Raw genomic sequence first — 20,918 nt, 5'->3', positions numbered from 1 at the left:
GGCACTGTGGCCACAATATAGAAAGAGAGTGACAAGAAAAGGCAGACATGTATATTGCCTTTTTCTCCTCTGCTCACACACATGCTGTATTGTCCCATTGGACTTCACTTATAAAATATAAATTCAAAGATAAAAATATTAAGAATTTCAAGATGGCAGGGCACCTGGGTGGTTCAGTTGGTTGTGTCCAACTTCGGCTTAGGTCATGATCTCACAGTTTGTGAGTTCAAGCCCCCCATCGGGGTTTCTGCTGTCAGCATAAAGCCCACATTGGATCCTCTGTTCCTCTCTCTCTCTGCCCCTCCCCCACTTTCTTTCTTTCTTTCTTTCTTTCTTTCTTTCTTTCTTTCTTTCTCTCAAAAATAAATAAACATTAAAAAAAAGAATTTCAAGATGGCAACTTCAGAACATAAAACCAAGTGAAGGGCTCTTTTGAGTGAAGGTTCTGCATGACTGCACAAGTCATCTGCCCCTGACACTGGCCCTAAGAGCAACGACAGAGGAAGGAGACAAATAAAGAGGATGGTGTAATAATTGAGATGAGAGAGGATTGTGGCTGATCCTAAGGAGTAGCCTTGAAAATGAGGGAAAGCAGAGTTTCAAGAAATATTTGGACACCAGACCAGTAGCATGTGTAGATTGCTTGGTGGTAGAGGGATAAAGGAAAGGGAAGTGAGGAATAAGTTCATGGTATGGTTTTGGCAATGGGAAGAATGGAAATGTTGTTTTCTGGGAATGTTAGAGAAAGAACTGGAATGGAGGGATGGGAAGGAGGTTAAAAATGTTAGTCTGAGGTACATGTATCATATGTTAGTGATGTTTATAGACAGGATATTCAGATCTGAATCTCTGGAGAGAGATATGAACCAGAGTTATTGACTTGGAACTATAGTTATTGATTTGCTTAGGAAGAGTGTGCAAAGTAAGAAAAGAAAAGGACCCAGCATACTATCTTGAGGGACATCAACATGTATATATATGGAAGAAACATCTTCAAAAGAATCTGAGAAGGACGAGCCCTGCATTGGGCTCTGTGCCAACAGCTCAAAGCGTGGAGCCTGCTTCCCATTCTCTGTCTCCCTCTCTCTCTGCCCCTCCCCCACTTGTGCTCTCTCTTTCTCTCAAAAATAAGTAAACATTAAAAAAAATTAAAAAAAAGAATCTGAGAAGGAACAGTCACAAAATGTGGAGAAAATATAGGAAAGAATAGCTTTTCAGACACCAAATGAAAAGAGAATTTCAGGAAGATAGAATGGTCAACATGGTCAGATACTGCTGACAAATCAAGCAAGGAGGGCTTTAAGGTTCCCCTGGCTTTAATGACAAGTTCATCTGGGGACCTTGGCAAAGGGAATTTCAGTGGAATGGGGAGGAGAAAGGTGAGAATACAAAGGGTGAAGTGTGAGTAGAAGATCAATATATAAAGCAAGTATAGATGACTATTTCAAGAAATTTGGCTGTAAACAAGGAGCAAGGAATAACTGGTCAGTTAGAAAGGAACGCAAAGGCCAGGGATATTTTAATTTCTGCATAAAAAGATACTGGACACTTAAAGTTGGGAGGAGCCAGGAGAGAGGGAGAAGTCAAAGATAGAGGAGAAAGAAGGGATTATTTTGATATGCAGGTTTTTTTTGTTTTTTTTTTTTTAATTTTTTTTTTTCAACGTTTATTTATTTTTGGGACAGAGAGAGACAGAGCATGAACGAGGGAGGGGCAGAGAGAGAGGGAGACACAGAATCGGAAACAGGCTCCAGGCTCTGAGCCATCAGCCCAGAGCCTGACGCGGGGCTCGAACTCACAGACCGTGAGATCGTGACCTGGCTGAAGTCGGACGCTTAACCGACTGCGCCACCCAGGCGCCCCAATATGCAGGTTTTTAATGTTTATTTCTTTCTGAGACAGAGAGACAGAGCATGAGTGGTGGAGGGGCAGAGAGAGAGGGAGACACAGAATCGGAAGCAGGCTCCAGGATCTGAGCTGTCAGCACAGAGCCCAACGCGGGGCTTGAACTCACAGATGGTGAGATCATGACCTGAGCCGAAGTCAGATGTTCAACCGACTGAGCCACCCAGGTGCCCTAATATACAGGTTGTTAAGAAGGTAGGTAAGCTCCACAAACAGGCCAGGGATTGTTGCTTTGTTCACTGTTTTGTGCCTACGGCAGTATATTTGTTTCCTCGGACTGATGTAACAAAGTACTGCAAGCTGGGTGGCTCAAAACAATAGAAATTTAATGTCTTACAGCTCTGGAGGCTTGAAGTGTGAAATCAAGATATTTTCAGGGTTATGCTCCCTCTGGAACTTTCCTTGCCTCTTCCTAGCTTCTGGTAGTATGCAGATAATCTTTGGCTTTCCTTGGCTTGCAGCTGCAGAACTTAAATCACTGCCTTCATTGCAACATGACATTCACTCTGTGTCTCTGCTTTCACATGATCATCTTCTTATGAGGACACCAGTCATATTGGATCAGGGGGTCTACCCTACTCCAGTATCACCCCATCTTAACTAATTACATCTACAATGACCCTATTTCCAAGTGAGGTCACATTCTGAGGTACTGGGGTTTAGGTCTTCAACGTGTCTCTTTTTTGGGGGGGCAGGGATATAACTTATAACAAATATAGGAAGTGTTGATTCAATATTTATTGCAAGAATGAATGTGATTTGTAGAACTGGAGGCAGAATTTGCCTTAGACCAGAGGGGACACCATTCCATTATAATGAGATGGAAGGAAAAATTGGCTACATACAGTGCCTGGCATAAGGAAATCGTGTCAGCTGAAGTCTTTAAAATTCTCCATGAAGAGAGGGCTGAAATCTCTGAGGTGAAGGGACAGTTGAAGTATGGGAGTGAGGAGTTGGGAGGTTTGGAGGAAAAAGTAAGTCTGAAATGGGAGAGAAAACTAACAAGGGAAAGGGTGACTGCCTAGAATCACTGAGGGGCTGGTTGAGAGTAAAGACCATGAATATATAATGGCATAAATCTGCCTGGCTGTATCATTTTTTTTAAAAATGTTTATTTATTTATTTTGAGAGAGAACATGCGTGAACAGTGGAGTGGGGCAGAGAGAGGGAGAGAGAGAATTTCAAGCAGGCTCTGCACTGTCCTCAGAGTCCTTTGGGACCCCATGAACCGTGAGATCTTGACCTGAGCCAAAATCAAGAGTGAGATGCTTAGTCGACTGAGCCACCCAGGTGCCCTGGGAGAGTCCCCAGCCCTGCTATGCGATTTTTGCAGCAGGGCAAATGGCTGGGGCAAGTCAGCCATTTGGGGCATCAAATACTGTATATTTGATATACTGTAGTTCCCCCTTATCCACAGTTTCACTTTCTGTGGGTTCATTTACAATGCCTACATCATTCACTTCACTTCATCTCACATCATCATGAGAGGGGTGAGTAGAGTACAATAAGATATTTTAAGAAAGAACATGTTCACAGAAATTTTATTATAGTATTTGTTATAATTATTCTATTTCATTATTAGTTATTGTTATTTTTATTTTAAATTTTTAAAAAAGATTTTAGTTTTACTAATCTCTATACCCAATGTGGGGTTCAAACTCACAACCCCAAGATCAAGAGTTGCACGCTTTACTGACTGAACCAGCCAGGCGCCCCTTAGTTATTGTTGTTAATCTCTTAATGCGCCTGGTTCATAAATTAAACCTTATCATAGGTATGTATGTATGAGAAAAGAACATAGCATATATAGGGTTTGGTACTATCCACGGTTTTAGACATCCACTGGGGGTCTTTGAAAGTATCCTCTGCAGATACAGGGAGACTATTGTACAATGAAGAGGTTCTTAATCATTTGTGCCGTGGACTACTTGCCACTCTGGTGAAGCCTATGGACCCCTTTTGAAAAAAATATTTTTAAGGGCATACAACAAACTACATAGGATTACATATAAAGTCTTACATTAAAATACAGTTATAAAACTATTTAAACAAATTAAATGTATGCTATAGTAATGTAGGTGTGCTATGGCCTGAATGTTAGTGTTCCCCCAGAACCCAAATGTCATAATCGTCACACCAATATGATGGTGTTAGGAGGTTGAACCTTTGGGAGATGATTAGGTCATAAGGGTGGAGCCCCCTCTTATAAAAGAGACCCAGGGGCGTCTGGGTGGCTCAATCAGTTAGGCGTTCAACTTTTTTCTTGTTTTCATTTTTAAGGACAATTTTTTTTTTTAAATTTTTTTTTCAACGTTTATTTATTTTTGGGACAGAGAGAGACAGAGCATGAACGGGGGAGGGGCAGAGAGAGAGGGAGACACAGAATCAGAAACAGGCTCCAGGCTCCGAGCCATCAGCCCAGAGCCCGACGCGGGGCCCGAACTCACGGACCGCGAGATCGTGACCTGGCTGAAGTCGGACGCTTAACCGACTGCGCCACCCAGGCGCCCCTTTAAGGACAATTTTTAATGAAATGGGGAAAAATCTTTGAAGTTATCACTACCACACAGATGTATGCTAACTTGGCAACTAGAAGACATTGGTCAGAAATTTTACACTTGGAACTGTAGTTTTCTTTTTATTCATGGAGGAAAATTTGTCATCACAGAAAGAGTCATAATCTGGATAAAGTGAATGAATATATAGTTTACTTTCAAATTGAAGAGTAACTGAGAACATGATTTTTAACCTTCTCTTTTAAAAAATTTTTCTCACATTTATTTATTTTTAAGAGACAGAGAGACAGAACACGAGTAGGGGGAGAGGGCAGAGAGAGAGGGAGATACAGAATCCCAAGCAGGCTCCAGGCTCTGAGCTGTCAGCACAGAGCCTGACCCAGGGCTTGAACCCACGAACTGTGAGATCATGACCTGAGCCAAAGTTGGACACTTAACCAACTGAGCCACCCAGGCGCCCCTAACCTGCTCTTTTTTTCAAGACTGATCACGACCAATTAATAATATTGTTGTCAATGCTATTAATAATGCTGTTAGTAAAATTAGAACACTGAATGAAAAGATTTGATTATGGGATTTTGCTTAAGATTTGATTATTTGATTATCATGACTTATGTGCATCAGAACCCCAATCCTTTATTTGGGGGGATTTCCCACTTTAAGAATCTTGGAATTGACATTTGGATGCATTTGCTCTGAATATTGAATTGGGAGAAACTGACGCAATGAAGCAGGGACCACAGAAAACTCATTTTGATGGTGGTGGCAGACGATGCAGTGATGTCAAGACCAGCAACATTCAGAAGAATGAACCTGGACTACTTTCTTATGCCATACACAACAATAAATTCAAAGTGGATGAAAGACCTAAATGTGAGAGAAGAAACCATCAAAATCCTATAGGAGAAAACAGGCAGCAACTTCTTTAACCTCAGCCACAGCAATTTATTTGATATGTCTCCGAAGGCAAGGGAAATAAAAGCAAAAATGAACTATTGGGATCTCATCAAGATAAAAAGCTTCTGCACAGTGAAGGAAACAATCATCAAAACTAAAAGGCAACCAACGGAATGGGAGAAGATATTTGCAAATGACATATCAGATAAAGGATTAGTATCCAAAATCTAGTACACACAAAACAAATAAGCCAGTGGTGAAATGGGCAGAAGAAATGAATAGACCCTTTCCCAAAGTGTCCATCTCTTGATTTCTGCTCAGGTCATGATCTCACAGTTTGGTTCATGGGTTCAAACCCCGCATTGGGCTCTGCACTGACAGTGCGGAGCCTGCTTGGGATTCATGCCTCTCTCTGTCCCTCCCCCACTCTCATGTGCACTCTCTCAAAAATAAATAAATTTAGAGAGAGAGAGAGAGAGACCCCAAAGAGCTCCCTCACTCCCATCCATTATGTGAGGATATAATGAGAAACCGTGACCCAGAAGAGTGCTCTCACCCACCCATGCTGGCATACTGGATCTTGCACTTCCAGCCCCTATAACTGTGAGACATAAATTTCTGTTGTTAATAAGCTACCTAGTATGTGGTATATTGTTATAGCAGCCTGAATGGACTAAGATAATGTGCTTCTTTGCATTAAACAAGATCTAGTGGCAGGCTTAAAAAGGACCATAATTCCTAAGTAGAAATAAGCATAAATAAAATTTTTTAATTATTTGTATATGATAGTAACTGAAATGCAATGTGTATAAAAATAGCTGTGTTTTCTATTGGTGATAAATTCATAGATACTGCTAATAGTTCTCTGGTATATTGCCTACTTTTGTTATTGAAATAAACATTACATTTCAGTTGATGCTTCATGAAACTGAAGATAATAGCTTTTTCCCTACCCAAGTTCATAGACCCCTTGATTTCCATCATGGCTCCTTGAAGGCCAGTAGATCCCAGGTAAGAGTGCTGGGTGTAGAGAGGAGAAAATGGAAGAAATCAAAGAACTGAGAAACCAAATTGTTAAGACATTGATGTGCAGACATTGGAAACAGATGATACAGAATAGCACAGCAAAGCTGGTCCTCAACTCCTCAAAATTTAATAAGGGTAAGTAACTAGACAGTTGGAAAATAATAGCCTTAAGGCAGGACACAGGGTGGCCAGTCAGGTGGAATGAACATGAAAAAAATCAGGGGGTTGTACATAAAGATGGAGAAATAATTGTCAAGAAGTGGCAGTAGGGTGCAAGGAAGATATTGGATTTTAACTTCCACACATGAGGGAAATGGCTTCAGAAGTCTGCAAAGGGGGGCACCTAGCTGGCTCAGGTAGTAGAGCATTTGACTCTTGATCTTGGGGTTGTGAGTTTGAGCCCCATTTGGGTATGGAGGCTACTTAAAAAAAAAAAAAAGGATGCAAGGGGAAGTGGTGCCCTCAGGAGAGAAGCACAATTTACTTAAGGCAAGGAGCTGGAAGGTATGTATAAAAACATGGTTAAGGATGTTAGGTAGTTTCTTACCCCTATAGACTGAGCAGTGTAAAAGACTGGGAGAGAGGGTACATGATGGGGTGCAGTATGGACTAGAATGGCTGCAAATGGATGTGAGAAGATACATTATCAGAACTGTTTAATTCATGGATGGTAATATAAACCCACTATCCAGAAATAACCAGTGTAGCATTATTGTTTGGAATATTTATTGCTGTAAAATTTGTCATCATGACAAAATTCAAAGCAATCGAAATTTTCAGTCTTAGGGAATTGGTTAGTTATTGAATATCCATAAAAATGAAGTTTCCTAGATGTTGCCAGTGAGAACAATGAGTAGAAGAATTTTTAGAGGCATTGAAAATTGTCACTATAGGGGCGCCTGGGTGGCTCAGTCGGTTAAGCGTCCGATGTCGGCTCAGGTCACGATCTCACTGTCCGTGAGTTTGAGCCCCGCGTCAGGCTCTGTGCTGACAGCTCAGAGCCTGGAGCCTCTTTCAGACTGTGTCTCCCTCTCTCTCTGACCCTCCCCCGTTCATGCTCTGTCTCTCTCTGTCTCAAAAATAAATAAAACGTTAAAAAAAAAAAAGAAAAAAAAAAAGAAAATTGTCACTATAGAATATTAAGTAAAAAAAAACATTAGGGGGACCCCTGGGTGGCTCAGTCCGTTGAGCATCCGACTTCGGCTCAGGTCATGATCTCATGGCTTGTGAGTTCAAGCCCCGTGTCAGGCTCTGTGCTGACAGCTCAGAGCCTGGACCTTCTTCAGATTCTGTGTCTTTCTCTCTCTCTCTGCCCCTTCCCCACTCACACTCTGTCTCTCTCTGTCTCTCAAAAACAAATAAACATTAAAAATTTTTTTTAAATTAGGATAACAAACCATATACAGCATAATTCAAATTTTATTAAAATTTATATCTGCATACAGAAATAAATAAAACATTTTTTACAGTGGTTATCTCAGATTTGTGGAATTATTATTTTCATTTTACTCTTAATACCTTCCTTCTTTTTACATTTTTATACATTTTATAATTTTTTCTTTTTATAATTTTTTAATAGGTAAAAAAGAAAAACAAAAATATAACTTTTAGGAAATTAGATACATTTAAATACTCCAGAACCTGTGCCTAAAGTTGAAAATGTATATTTTACTTACTCTGGAAGTTCGTGTTCTGTACATCATTCTTTTTTTTTCTTCTTCTTTTTTTAGAGAGAGCAAGTGGCATGAGAGCACATACAGGGGAGAAGGGGGAGAGAGGACAGAGGGGGGGAGAGAGAGAGAGAGAGAGAGAGAGAGAGAGAGAGAGAGAGAAAGAACCCCAAGGAGGGTCCTTGCTCAGTGCAGAGCCCAATGTGGTGCTTGATCTCACGACCCTGGGATCATGACCTGAGCCAAAATCCAGAGTCAGATGCTCAACCAACTGAGCCACCCAGGCGCCTCCATTCTTCATTCAAGTTAAAAATTGATAAGTAATTTAAATTTCTAGTAAATGGCAAACAGAAAACTGCATAGGAGACAGTTTATTTTTTTTAATTTTTAGATATTTATTTATTTTAATTTTTGAAAGAGAGAATCTTAAGCAGGTTCCATGCTCAGTGCAGAGCCCAATGTGGGGCTCAGTCCCATGACTCCAGGATCATGAACTGAGCTGAAATCAAGTGTCAGATGCTCAACTGACTGAGCCACCCAGGTGCCCCAGGAGATGGTTTCTTATATTTGGATTTCACTGGATCTAAATTTAAGAGGTTGTATTTATTCTATATTAAGAAGAATGTTCAAAGAAATTTGGGGTACTATAATATGAATCATCTATGAAACATTTATCTAGAATAAACATTACCATGGTATTGAGCATATTTCCCTTCCTGAGATATGGCTGTTTATTGAGGTAGACAATGATACTATAGTCAGGACTGTTATCACTAGTTGACAGAAGAGTTTAAAGTGTATGAAACAAACTCATCTCCCCAAGATGCAACTGAAGCTGAAGTGATAAATCTCATGCTATTTTATTCATGTTAATAACTAGTTTTCTAGAGTTTTGTTAGACTCATTCAAGGAACTCTTTTTGGGGAGACTGGTGAGACATCTTGCAGATGTGTGACATTATTGCAAAGAATGGAGAGTGCTAATATCTTAGGGTAAATATATCACTTTTAATGGAAAAAAATATTTAAAGCATATTTCCTGTGGAAAGTGGCTCTTTAAGTATCAGTATATCATTGACATGCCTCAAAACATCCAATCAACTACTTATATTCAGTTTGCTTCTCTTTTTCTTGATGTTAGCAGCCATTGACGATCATCGCTTAGATACATTAACTCATTAGATGTTTGCAAAGTGGTGACATTCTAACTATGTCAATCTTTTTCATTTATTAACTAGAATACATCAATAAAGAGAAACTTTCTTACCTTCTATTTGACTATCTGTTACTAGAGTTGGTGTTGGAAAGTCCCTTTATTTGCCAGTTCTGAAATTGATAAATTGGTTTACCAACATCCTCTAACAGCATCAAAAATAGTTTTGTTTTGTTTTGGTATCATTATGAATTCATAGATTTGAACATATTTTATGTGTTTCTATCTATTGTAGTTATTATCCTTTGTAATAGTCTACATTACATCTTCGGATGGTAGAAGATACTCCAGGTTGGCTCCTTAGTTCTTTTAATACAATCTTAGCAGTCTTTGACAGCTTTCTTGCTCTCTGCTATAGCAAAGGTGTACCAGGTTCATCTTATACATTTCTTGCCTCAGATCTGCAATCAGTCATTTCTCCAATGCGCCTTGTTTCCTTTTAATGGTAAATGATAGAGACTACAATCTGGGTCCTAGGGGGTAGAGTTCACATGTTTTGATGCTATGAATCACTCTTTGAGTTTCTGTTTCCTTTTTTTTTTCTTCTTTATTTTAGAGAGAGAGAGCGTGGGGGGGGAGGGGAAGGGGCGGAGGGAGAGAGAGAATCTCAAGCAGGCTGCAGGCTCCACGCTCATCACAGGGCTTGATCCCACAACCCTGGATCATGACCTGAGCTGAAATCAAGAGTCAGATGTTTAATTGACTAAGCCACCCAGGCACCCCTCTGTTTTCTTTTGCAGTCGTTCCCAATTTACTCAGAGTAAAATCTTTTTTTTTTTTTTTAATTTTTAACATTTATTTATTATTGAGAGACAGAGCATGAGCATGGGAGGGGCAGAGAGAGGAGGAGATACAGAATCCGAAGCAGGCTCCAGGCTCTGAGCTGTCAGCACAGAGCCTGATGCGGGGCTCGAACTCACAAACTGCGAGATCGTGACCTGAGTCAAAGTCAGACACTTAACCAACTGAGCCACCCAGGCGCCCCTAGAGTAAAATCTTTTCAATGATCCATAAGACTCTACATGAGAGGCAGGTCCATTGATTTCAAAACTAGCCTAACATTTCTAGGTATATGATCAGACTCTGAGCAATGTTATTGCATTCATTTTTGAAAAAGAAATGTAATATAAGCTGAAAGTCTTCATCAGTGATGAAACTAAAAGATGAGAATTGAGATGTACCAAAGAATATAGCTTACTATTGCCTCAGAGAAGTTTAGTGAACTTAATGTCTATGTTCTAATGTAATTAAATTGATCAACTATTGGCAACATTTTTGTAAAAATGGTTTATTAAAGTGACTTGGGGGTGCCTGGATGGCTCAGTTGGTGGAGCATGTCTCTTGATCTCAGGGTCTTAAGTTTGAGCCCGACGATGGGTATAGAGTTTACTTCAAAAGTAAATAAAATCTTTAAAAAAATATGGATTTCAAGGGCGCCTGGGTGGCTCAGTTGTTTAAGTGTCTGACTTCAGTTCAGGTCATGATCATGTGGTTTGTGGGTTCGAGCTCCGCATCAGGCTCTGTGCTGACAGCTCACAGCCTGGAGCCTGCTTCGGATTCTGTATCTCCCCCTCTCTGCCTCTCACACTCTTTCTCTTTCTTTCTTTCTTTCTTTCTCAAAACTAAATTAACATTAAATTAAAAAAAAACAATATGGATTTCAGGCTACTATTAATATAGCAGGGTTAAGCTTAATCTGAGATTCAGATTTGTCTGGACTCATGAGGCTGAACCTTCCAGATTCTTAGGATGAATTGCAGGGTGAGAGTCTGCTAAGAAGAGATTAGAGATGTGGCAGAGAAAGATAGGGAAGTTCTAAGCCCAAGCCTGACTACAGGCACCAGGTCTTAGTGCCATGGAAAAACATCTAGGATACGTTTTTATTTTTTATTTTGTTTTTTAAAGTAGGCTCTACTCCCAATGTGGGGCTTAAACTCATGACCTCGTGACCAAGAGTTGCATGCTCTACAGACTGAGCCAGCCAGGTGCCCCTCATGGAAAAACATCTATGAAAAAAAGCTGAAGGGACTGTTTTTTGAGGGGCTTTGTGAGACAGAAGGAACAAGAAGAACTGCACAGATTTCTCTTTTATGAGGCATAGCAGTAGGAGAAGGATATGAGAATACAACACCTCTCTGGACCATGATAGTGTCAGCAAGAAAGGAGACTTTGATGCTTAGTGGGAGGCACTGGATGTATGGCGGTACCCAATAAAGGGGCCATAGTAATAGGCAGAATATCAGGAAGAGCATTGGGAGACTTATTTGTGAATACATGTAAGATACTCTAATGGGCCTCTCTGAAGGAATTTTATATGGGCAAGAGGTCCTGTGTTAACAGATGGGCAGTGAGCCAGTACAACATAATGTGATTTTACCCACTCTCACGGATTAATGAATTTTGAGGAAATTTATATTACCACTGGAAAAAACTGGGACATTACACTTATTGGACTGAATACTGGACTGAAAAAGGGATAGAAGATATTGGTTGTCATTTTGGACATTAAGTAGCTGGGTTACCTTGGGCAAATCAAAAATCTGAACTTAGACTTAGAAGGGTCTTCAAAGTTGATTAGGGCCAGCCTCCTTCCTCCAACTCACACTGACAAGAGACTATGATATGGAGGCTGCACATTCTCATATTGGGAACTCATTTTTAGGCTCGTTTGTGGATGGTCTCTTTTTATTTATTTCATTGATCTCCTTTATGCCTTCTAGAGAAACATTTAACTACTCCTTTGGGGAAGGAATTTAGTGGGGTAAGAACACCATCTCTGGACTTAGACTGCCAGATTTTAAATTCCAATTCCTTCACTTCCTATGCGACCTTCATTAGGTTACCTTTCTAAGTTTCAATTTCCTCATCTGTAAAATGTGCATACTAATAGTACCTACTGATGCCTGGATGGCTCAGTTGGTTAAGCGTCCGACCCTTCATTTCAGCTCAGGTCACAATCTCACAGTTTGTGAGTCTGAGCCCCATATTGAGCTCTGTGCTGATGGCATGGAGCCTGCTTAGGATTCTTTCTCTTCTCTCTCTGCCCCAACTCTGCTCATGTTCTTGTGTGCTCTCCCTCAAAATAAGTAAATAAACTTAAAAAAAATTAATAGTACCTATCACATCGGATTATTATTATTACTATTACCCCATCTGATACACTTTCAAATATCTAAAACTAGTCATCGTGTGTTTCATTTTTTTGATGTTTAATTATTTGGGGGGGGGGTGCAGAGCTCAAGCAGTGGAGAGGCAGAGAGAGATGGACACAGAATCTGAAGCAGGCTTCAGGCTCTGAGCTGTCTGCACAGAGCCTGATGCAGGGCTCAAACCCACAATCCATGAGATCATGATCTGAGCCAAAGTCAGATTCTTAACTGACTGAGCCACCCAGGCACCCCTAAAATAGTCATTATGTTTTCCCTTGACTTTCATTTCTTCAGGTTCAATATTTCCAAGATCTTAAAAGATCACCCAAAATGACATGGTTTCTAGAACCTTTGTCTTCTTTTTTTTGATACTTCCTAGTTTGTCACTGTTTTCTTAAATGTGGCACCAAAACTAAAAAACAATACAAAATACATTAGATGATGAAATCATTCCTTCCACTGACCTGGAACTTAACCAGCTTATATTTTAAATATATCAATCTTAGTTTATCACATATAAAATAAATGAATACTAAATAATGCCTACCTTATCTACCTTCCAGGGTTTCTCTGGGGGAGAACCCAAGATAATATATGTCAAAGTATTGTGAAAAATAAAAAGAGCTATGAAAGTGTCAGTAACTATTTTATATTAAGCATCTTTCATTAAACAGGGAACAATATCATGATAGGTGTGACCTATCAGTTATAAAAAATGTTAAGTTAAAACTTATTGTAATCTTTTTTTTTTTAAGTTTATTTCATTTATTTTGAGAGCGGGAGGGGAAGGGAGAGAGAGCGTGAGCAGGGAGGTACAGAGAGAGGGAGAGAAAATCCTAAGCAGGCTCTGCTCTGTCAGCACAGAGACCTACATGGGGTTTGATCCCACAAACTATGAATCATTGCCTGAGCCAAAACCAAGAGTCAGATGCTTAGCCAACTGAGCCACCCAGGTACCCCAAAACTTACTGCAATCTTAATGTTTCTATAGAAAAAGGAAATTTTAGGGGCGCCTGGGTGGCGCAGTCGGTTAAGCGTCTGACTTCAGCCAGGTCACGATCTCGCGGTCCGTGAGTTCGAGCCCTGCGTCGGGCTCTGGGCTGATGGCTCAGAGCCTGGAGCCTGTTTCCGATTCTGTGTCTCCCTCTCTCTCTGCCCCTCCCCCGTTCATGCTCTGTCTCTCTCTGTCCCAAAAATAAATAAATGTTGAAAAAAAAATTAAAAAAAAAATTAAAAAAAAAAAAAGAAAAAGGAAATTTTAGACTGAAATATTTAGTAAGCCTAAATAATTTGTTATATGAGGTGATTATGAAAGAATTTCATTTATATTAAAAAGTTTTTCCTGTGAAGCATAAGACCTCAGACAACATTCACTTTCTATCCAAGATAGTTTCATTTCAATTTCTGGTTTCTTTACTGATTTATTTTTATTTTTATTTTTTAAGTAAGCTCTATGCCAAACATGGGGCTTGAACTCATGACCCCAGGATCAAGGGTCACATGCTCTACTGACTGAGCCAGCCAGGTGTCCCTCTTCCCTAGTATTTTTTATTGAGAAATTACCTATTTCTCAAATAATTGAACTTGATGATGAAACAAGTGGAGAGGAAGCTTTGTGACTAGCAGCTGTGTTTGCTAATATTCAATAAGAAAGTACATTGTAGATTTAGTTCCAGTGTAATAAATAGAAACCTAAAGGGAAAATGTATAAAGCCAGAGAGATTACATTGCATGGGCTTTTTTCATAGTTATTACTCATAATTCTTTAGCTAAATATAAACTCCCCAAATTATAGCAGTGGCCATTTATCCTCTGCTTCTTAGTCTGTTAGAGCTGCCATAACAAAATATCACAGACTGGGTGGCTTAAACAATAGAAATGAATTTTCTCTCACAGTTCTGGAGGCTGGAAGTTCAACATTCTGAGGCCTCTTGTCTTGGCTTGTGGGTGGTCACCATCACACTGTGTGCTCATGTGACCTCTTCTTTGTGGGTGTGCTAGGGGAGAGGGAGAGAGTGAGTTCTCTGGTGTCTTTTTTTATAAGGACACTCCTCCTCCCAGATCAGAGCCTTACCCTTATGAGCTTATTTAAACTCAGTTAACTTCTTTTGAGCTCTGTCTACAAATATAGCCACACTAGGGTTAGGGCTTCAACATATGGATTTGGGGGAACACAAGTATTTGTCCAAAACACCTTCCAACTTTTATTTCTTTTACCCCTTTTGGAGAGGTTAAATCACATCATTGTTGCCCACCTTAGATACACAAATTGAATTCCATTTAGACAATTTCTTATGGGAGTCATTACATTGTTCTAGGCAAAATTTGAGATTAAACGGCACAGTTTATTTTTGTAAAGGATTCACATTCTAGGGCCAGAGAGAGAAACCAACAATCAGAATACAACACACTATGCGTCATTTTGTGGTATAACTGGAGAGGGCCTTATTTTACCTAGTTTTCAACAGTAAGTTTTCATGGTACATATGATCTTTGTCTCACTTGGGACCCTCACTTGTTTTGTGTTTTTCCCTAATCAGACTGGATCTCAAGGTTAATAATTTTAATAACACTTTTACCAAATCAATTCTCTTGGCTTGTTATTGTTTTGCTCTTCCTGGCCACTTTATTCCTAATTTTGGATGAATCCACTGATTTGCTTCCTGCTCCCAGGCAGATAAGTCCCATAGGAGAACAGTGAATAATTATGCTGATTAACTATTAAAATCGGTAGTTTTTAGCCTCAGCAGGCACTTTGGCTCTGGAAGACAAACCTCTAACTTGTCTGTAGCTAACTCCACTTCTCTAAGTCTGCAGTGTCTGATGAAAACCCTTATCATACTTCCTAAATTCCTTATCTTATTCTTTCCTGAAGACTACTTTGCCCGATAATTTACAAAGTCTTTCTCAGATATTAACTCCTTCAATTTCTATGCTAAGGCTCTGCATTAAATCAAGGCTATCTCCAGCCCTATAGCCCAATTATTTGCTTAGTTTTCACCCTTGCTCTTATTCCAAAACTCCTTGATTTTCCATCTAGTTCCTTTTCTTGATATAGCAGTTGGACTTGACAATAGATTTCTGCTTCTCAATTTTTGACCCAGGCACAAAATAATCTCCAGGATTTTAACTAAACCCAAAATCCCCTACTCTTAGAATGTTCCAGGACTCAACTCTTGGAACACTCCTTTTATCTATATTCACTCCTTTGGTGATCTCATGTAATCTTATGGCTTTAAACACACCATCCACATGTGGATGATTCCCAATTTTATTTCTCCAGCTCAGATCTCTTAACTCTGTACTTCTCTAAAACTTATGTTTTCACGGGTGTGTATCAAAGGAAAAACTCATCAAACTGTACATTTAAAAATGTACAATTATACTTTATATAGTTAGGAGGCAAGGATATGTCAAAAGTTTACTGACCTAAGTAACACATTATATGTGTAAATGTTATTTTCCTCAAATGCTAATTTCTGAGTATTCTTAAATGCTTTTTACATTATTAATACTATTTTGAAAAGAATTAGAATCAACTGAATGGGCATAATTAAGTTCCCAAAAAGGTTCGATTATAGTGTACTCAGGGGTTCTGTGACATTAACTCATTTTGTTGTAACTCAGCCACATGGCATGACAGGACTCTAGCAGTGGACTAGTAATAAGGGAAAGAGGCCAGGTCTTGTAAGAATGAGACCAAGGAGTTCGATTGTCATTTTGAAAAGATACCCTCTCCTCCACCCCAAGATGGTCCATAAACCTTCCAGCACCTCATGGCAAACTTGTGCTTTGATCTGATCTTCATACATATCCAAATAAGTAGAATCAGTGAGGTGCACCAAGGCCAGAGGCAGTGGCAATATTCAGTCAGGCAATTATAATTACTATACTATGCTGTGAGTGCTACTTGGATCCAGAACCAAGCTTTTGGGAGGAAAGATAAGAGAGTCCCCACCTAAAGGGAGGAAGGACCAGCAAAAGATAAGCAGACTATCCTAGAAGGCTGGAATTCAAATAAATATTCTAACTGGGAAATTGGGTGTTAAAAACCTGAGCACAACCAAGATTCCACACAGGATGGGTAAACAGTTAAGGATTTATGAAGTGTATTATCAATTCAGTGAGCACTTGATTGGGAAGTGCAGTTGATACTGGATTTCTGGCAACAGAATTTTAGAAAGCACCAAACGGTAGGTTTGAGCCTACTATATTTGAAGATAACCTGGAAGCGTGATGGAAGGCATAAAGCATTCCTATTGGTTAAAGCCACTAAAGCCAGACACATGTAGGTTTTGCTTTCAACTTCTGGTATCAGTCCTAACGAAGCAGATCCCAGTCTATTATAGCCGTAGTCTTTTATTCCTCAGGTCTTGAAGGCTTTGTCTCCATTAAGTTCTCTATTAAATTGCACATATGCTCAGAGGGTTAAGTCCCTTAGCCAGGACTTGAAAGGAATACCTGGTATGTTAACATTCATAAAACAGAAGGCTAGTAGAATGACAGTCCACACCACGTTGTATGAATGAAAAATATCATTTAGGTATATTACAGGTTTGAAACAATTAGTAATTTTAATGCCACCTGACGTCAATTATAACATGTTGAGCTTTCAAGCTTAATTCCACTAAAGCGTACCTTTTTGGACCTGACTTACTTGTTCAAGTGTACACTCTGTATAGAGTCAAAGGGACTAAATGTGATTTTCTGCTATGTGCCTTCCCCCTGAAAATGTTTTAGAGAATTCAAATAACCATAGGTTTTTACTGTCACCCCAAAACATTTCAGCCTATCTTCTACCTTGTTTGTCCTACATCTAACCACACAATTGATACCTAAATTTCAAATTCATCATTCTGAGATCCTGGAGCATACAATCTTTGCTCCAAGTGTTTATGCCAAAAATGTTATCTTTCTCACATCTCATCTGAGATGGTTTTGACTCAAATCCACTTCTTCAATCTCAAGACATTTTTTCTCACTTTCTTTATAGCCTGCCTTTGGCTTTCTTGGCATTTCATGTCGCTATTAACAAAATGAGGACATAGGAAGTGTTTTACTTCTAACCTCCTTAGCAGAGCCCAGTAACACTGCAATCCATAAAATGCACATTATAATAAACTAAAGACATGTGACATATTACCAGATCAATTGAGAGGGTAAGGAGCAACAATAGAAATTGCAGGAAGAGGTCAGAGTGCTCCAAAGCAAATTTTATCTATTTCACAACTTGTTTTGAAGTGAGGTGCCAGCTTTGTCAAAAAGGGTACAGTTTCTTGAAAAGGTTGTACAGACCCCAATCACTTTTCTTTTGTTAATATAGCAAAATCCCATTACACATGTAATCTGTTATACCAAGTGGCTTTTCCCTTTGCTGGATTTTAGCAAGCCTTAAGGCCTTTGCATTAAGGGGACCACACCTTGGTGTCTCAGTTTAGGGAACTCTTGCTTCCTATGAATAATCCATGTAAAGCATGGTTATTTCCTGCAGACTTACAGTTCATTCTACATGTTCTCATGACTGTATGGCCACTGTGGAATTCCTTGCACCTACCATATAAGTGTGTGGAGACCTAGATTATTTGAAGTCTGACAGCATTAATACCTATTTTAATATGGCTTCAATATACATTTTCCAAGGTGCATTTTGTACACCATTGCAATACGTGAGCAAATCTACTATGTAACTACCCACTAAATGGCATGGTTGTCACTGAGCCTCTTAAACTACATGGGTCCAACGTTGTATTTTCACTAAGAAAACATTTTAGGAAAAAAGGTAGTTCATAATCATAAGCTGACAAGAATATTCTTTTGACTAACACTGAAGTATAGGCTTAGCAACAATTTATTCATGTAGCTATTTAGGGAAAATGATCATGCATGGGGCCAAACCATCTTGGTTAGATCAGATGCTATTACTGTCTACACTAAATCCATTCTATGCAATGTTTGGTTTTATCAGTGAACTTCCCCCATGACCCGTTGTCATGCTGTGCTCTCTTCATTTTCAGCATTCCACATTTTCCCATCTTTTTTTTTTAAAGTAGGTTTCATGCCCAGCATGGAGGAGCTGAGATGTTTTACTGAGCCACCAAGGTGTCCCTCACATTTTCCATCTTAAGCATCCTTTCAAACTGTAATTTATTAGGACCAAACATTCCAGAATTCAGTAATTAGAACCACTAATACCTGGTATTTTCCCCTCCCCCAGTAATAGACTCAGTCTTTCCGTTTTGCTCACCACTAATCCAGTAATATTCAGTACGCTACAAAACCCAACATGATCTGTACCGTGTGATACTGCCAAAATGAGTCATCTCTCCATAAAAATCTAAGGACTTTTCCACAATATTCAGTGTAAATTTTCACTCAGCTTTAATTACAATTGTAGATTTTAAATTCAAACAGGTGGCCAAAGGTGAAACATTCACAATAAGCTGATTACAAGTCTGGTTAACTGAAATCAAAGACTTCTCCATTAAAAATATGTACCTTCCTTTGCATTCCTGTATTTAAAATAGAAATAGATCTACAAAGTAATCTACTTAACAGGTTAGGATTCTCTAGGGCAGTATGACATAAAAAGTAATGGCTTAAATCTTACAAATACATTAATCTGAATCTGATGCAGTTTCATAACCTGTTTACAGAAATAAAAAAATATTGTCTTGATTTGTAGGTTTTCTTCCTATGTCAGTTAAATGAAGAGCTTTTCCTTATCGATTTTTCACAAGTAAATCTGGTGGTATTAACCCTAGAAAAGGAAAAACATTTGAGATTTACAAGACTACCAACATCAAAAGAGCCAAAGAATTTTTAAAAATATCATTGTCCTTATAATGGTCTATCTCAGAAGCCAGATCCGTATAAGTTTTCTCAACAGATATTCAGGTTCGGGATAAGATCATCATGGATTAAGACCAAGGACAAAGTACTGATGAACTGTTAAGGGAAAAAATTTCTACTCACAGAAACGGGTTACATCTTAGGAAGGTCACAGCAAACTGGCCTCTTTCAATGGAAAGACAGTGACCCCTCACTGTTGGCAGAGAAAAAAAAACAAAAAACCCACAACACATTTTGGGTTAGCAGTTCTCCCCCTACAAGATTTATAACCTAACAGAACCCTCTCAGTTACAAAATCCAGACTATAAAAACTTCAGTCTTATCTCAGAAGCCGAATCCGTATGTTTTTCTTCAGGTGGTCAGCTTCGGGATAGATTTCATCATTGATAAGACCATAATCCACTAAATTATGTTACAGTGAAATTTACTGTAAGCCAAAGCAACTTTAAGAGGTAAGCACTTCATTAGAAACACTACAGTTGATCTTGTAAGTCACACAACTTACTTTAAAAATTACGTTGCTAGCCAGTGACATTTGTAGGTCTGTTAGTATTCATCAACTCCCAGGATGCTGTTCAAGGACAAAAAAAATTTTCATTTTAATCTACATATGGACTAATCGCACTGAATCAAAGTAGCCCAACAATCAAATTATTAGCCCAACACATACCTGGGTAAAATGGTCAGGTTCCAACCAAGTAATTTCCCAGCAAATATTCCCTCACGTATTTTCTAGTTTTCCTTTGTATCTAGTGGGAAGCAAATTACAAATGATGCACCATCTTTTCCTGTAAATCAACAGGTTTATTTCTTCAGTTTAAAAACTAAGCTCAACAGTACTTACGTGAACATCTCCAGGTAACAGCTCCGTTATGCCACTGAGAGCCATTGTTCCTGAAGGGGACCAAAATATTTAAAACTAAGCATTCTTACAGAATGACAGTTGAAGGTTTTCAGTACTAAAATCTTCCCAATCACTAATCTGGTTTGCACACAGCGCCACCTGGGCACAATACAACTCAATCTCAGGCAACGTCAGGGCTGCCCATTTTCAAATGACCTTTTGATCCGCGACGAGAAAACGACACTCTCCTTATCAAAGGCCTCTTGCTCAACGTAAAACTCCCTGCCCCAAATACCGGGAATATGGTTTTCCCGCCGCCGCTCAGGCTTGGCCAGCCGGATGTCGGCGTTTAGCAAGCAGGCCGCGCACAGCGCTAGTGGCCATCAGCACCAGCCTCCACACGCCTAAGCTCGAAGCCTGCCGCCACCACTACCACTCAGGACACGTGGCGGCCCGGCTGCGTGTTTTCCACGTGCAAGTTTTCTACACACAGCACCCTAAACTCAAATCTCTAATCTTCTCACAATACTGCAGCGAACCTCAGTCTATTCCAATACGGCCCGCTCGGGTCCTCGCCCACAGCGCCCACTCACCGAAAACGACACAACGCCTCCCAAATCCAGACGTAAAAGACCGAGCTGCGCTGCCAGCAGTTCCCTTTATAGCCTCCCCTGAGTCAGACCGAGGCCGCCCCACCCTCTCGCGTCTATTGGACTCGGGAGATGACGGGGGCGTGGCCGTTTCCTGAGGGGAGAGAGCGGGAGCGCGCGCGGCGGCTCTTTTCTTTCGGGGGCTGCTTCCGGGGCGTGGTGCGCGCGTCGCCCGCCCGCTGCACGCCCGCCCAGTCCCC

The 20,918-nt window shown here is 39.8% G+C and overlaps 1 long non-coding RNA gene and 2 other non-coding genes across 3 annotated transcripts; all 3 read right to left on the bottom strand.

Moving 5' to 3' along the window:
- Positions 1 to 15,530: 15,530 nt before the first annotated feature.
- On the bottom strand, positions 15,531 to 20,700 carry LOC124528955 (uncharacterized). The gene is made up of 6 exons (XR_006966257.1): positions 20,662 to 20,700; positions 20,069 to 20,118; positions 19,895 to 19,973; positions 19,730 to 19,795; positions 19,348 to 19,417; positions 15,531 to 19,132 (listed from the first exon to the last, which is right to left on the bottom strand). It is a non-coding gene; the product is annotated as an uncharacterized LOC124528955 (long non-coding RNA).
- LOC124529514 (small nucleolar RNA SNORD50) lies at positions 19,225 to 19,294 on the bottom strand. Its single transcript, XR_006966401.1, has one exon. It is a non-coding gene; the product is annotated as a small nucleolar RNA SNORD50 (small nucleolar RNA).
- LOC124529516 (small nucleolar RNA SNORD50) lies at positions 19,546 to 19,613 on the bottom strand. The gene has a single exon (XR_006966403.1). It is a non-coding gene; the product is annotated as a small nucleolar RNA SNORD50 (small nucleolar RNA).
- Positions 20,701 to 20,918: the final 218 nt, after the last annotated feature.

This window comes from Lynx rufus, unplaced genomic scaffold, assembly GCF_022079265.1.
Source record: "Lynx rufus isolate CCGP_SWC_20201006 ecotype Redwood Valley unplaced genomic scaffold, mLynRuf1.p SCAF_6, whole genome shotgun sequence".
In the NCBI taxonomy this organism is placed as follows: Eukaryota; Metazoa; Chordata; class Mammalia; order Carnivora; family Felidae; genus Lynx; species Lynx rufus.
The sequence above is the reverse complement of the archived record's forward strand: the minus strand, read 5'-3'. Positions and strand labels throughout refer to the sequence as shown.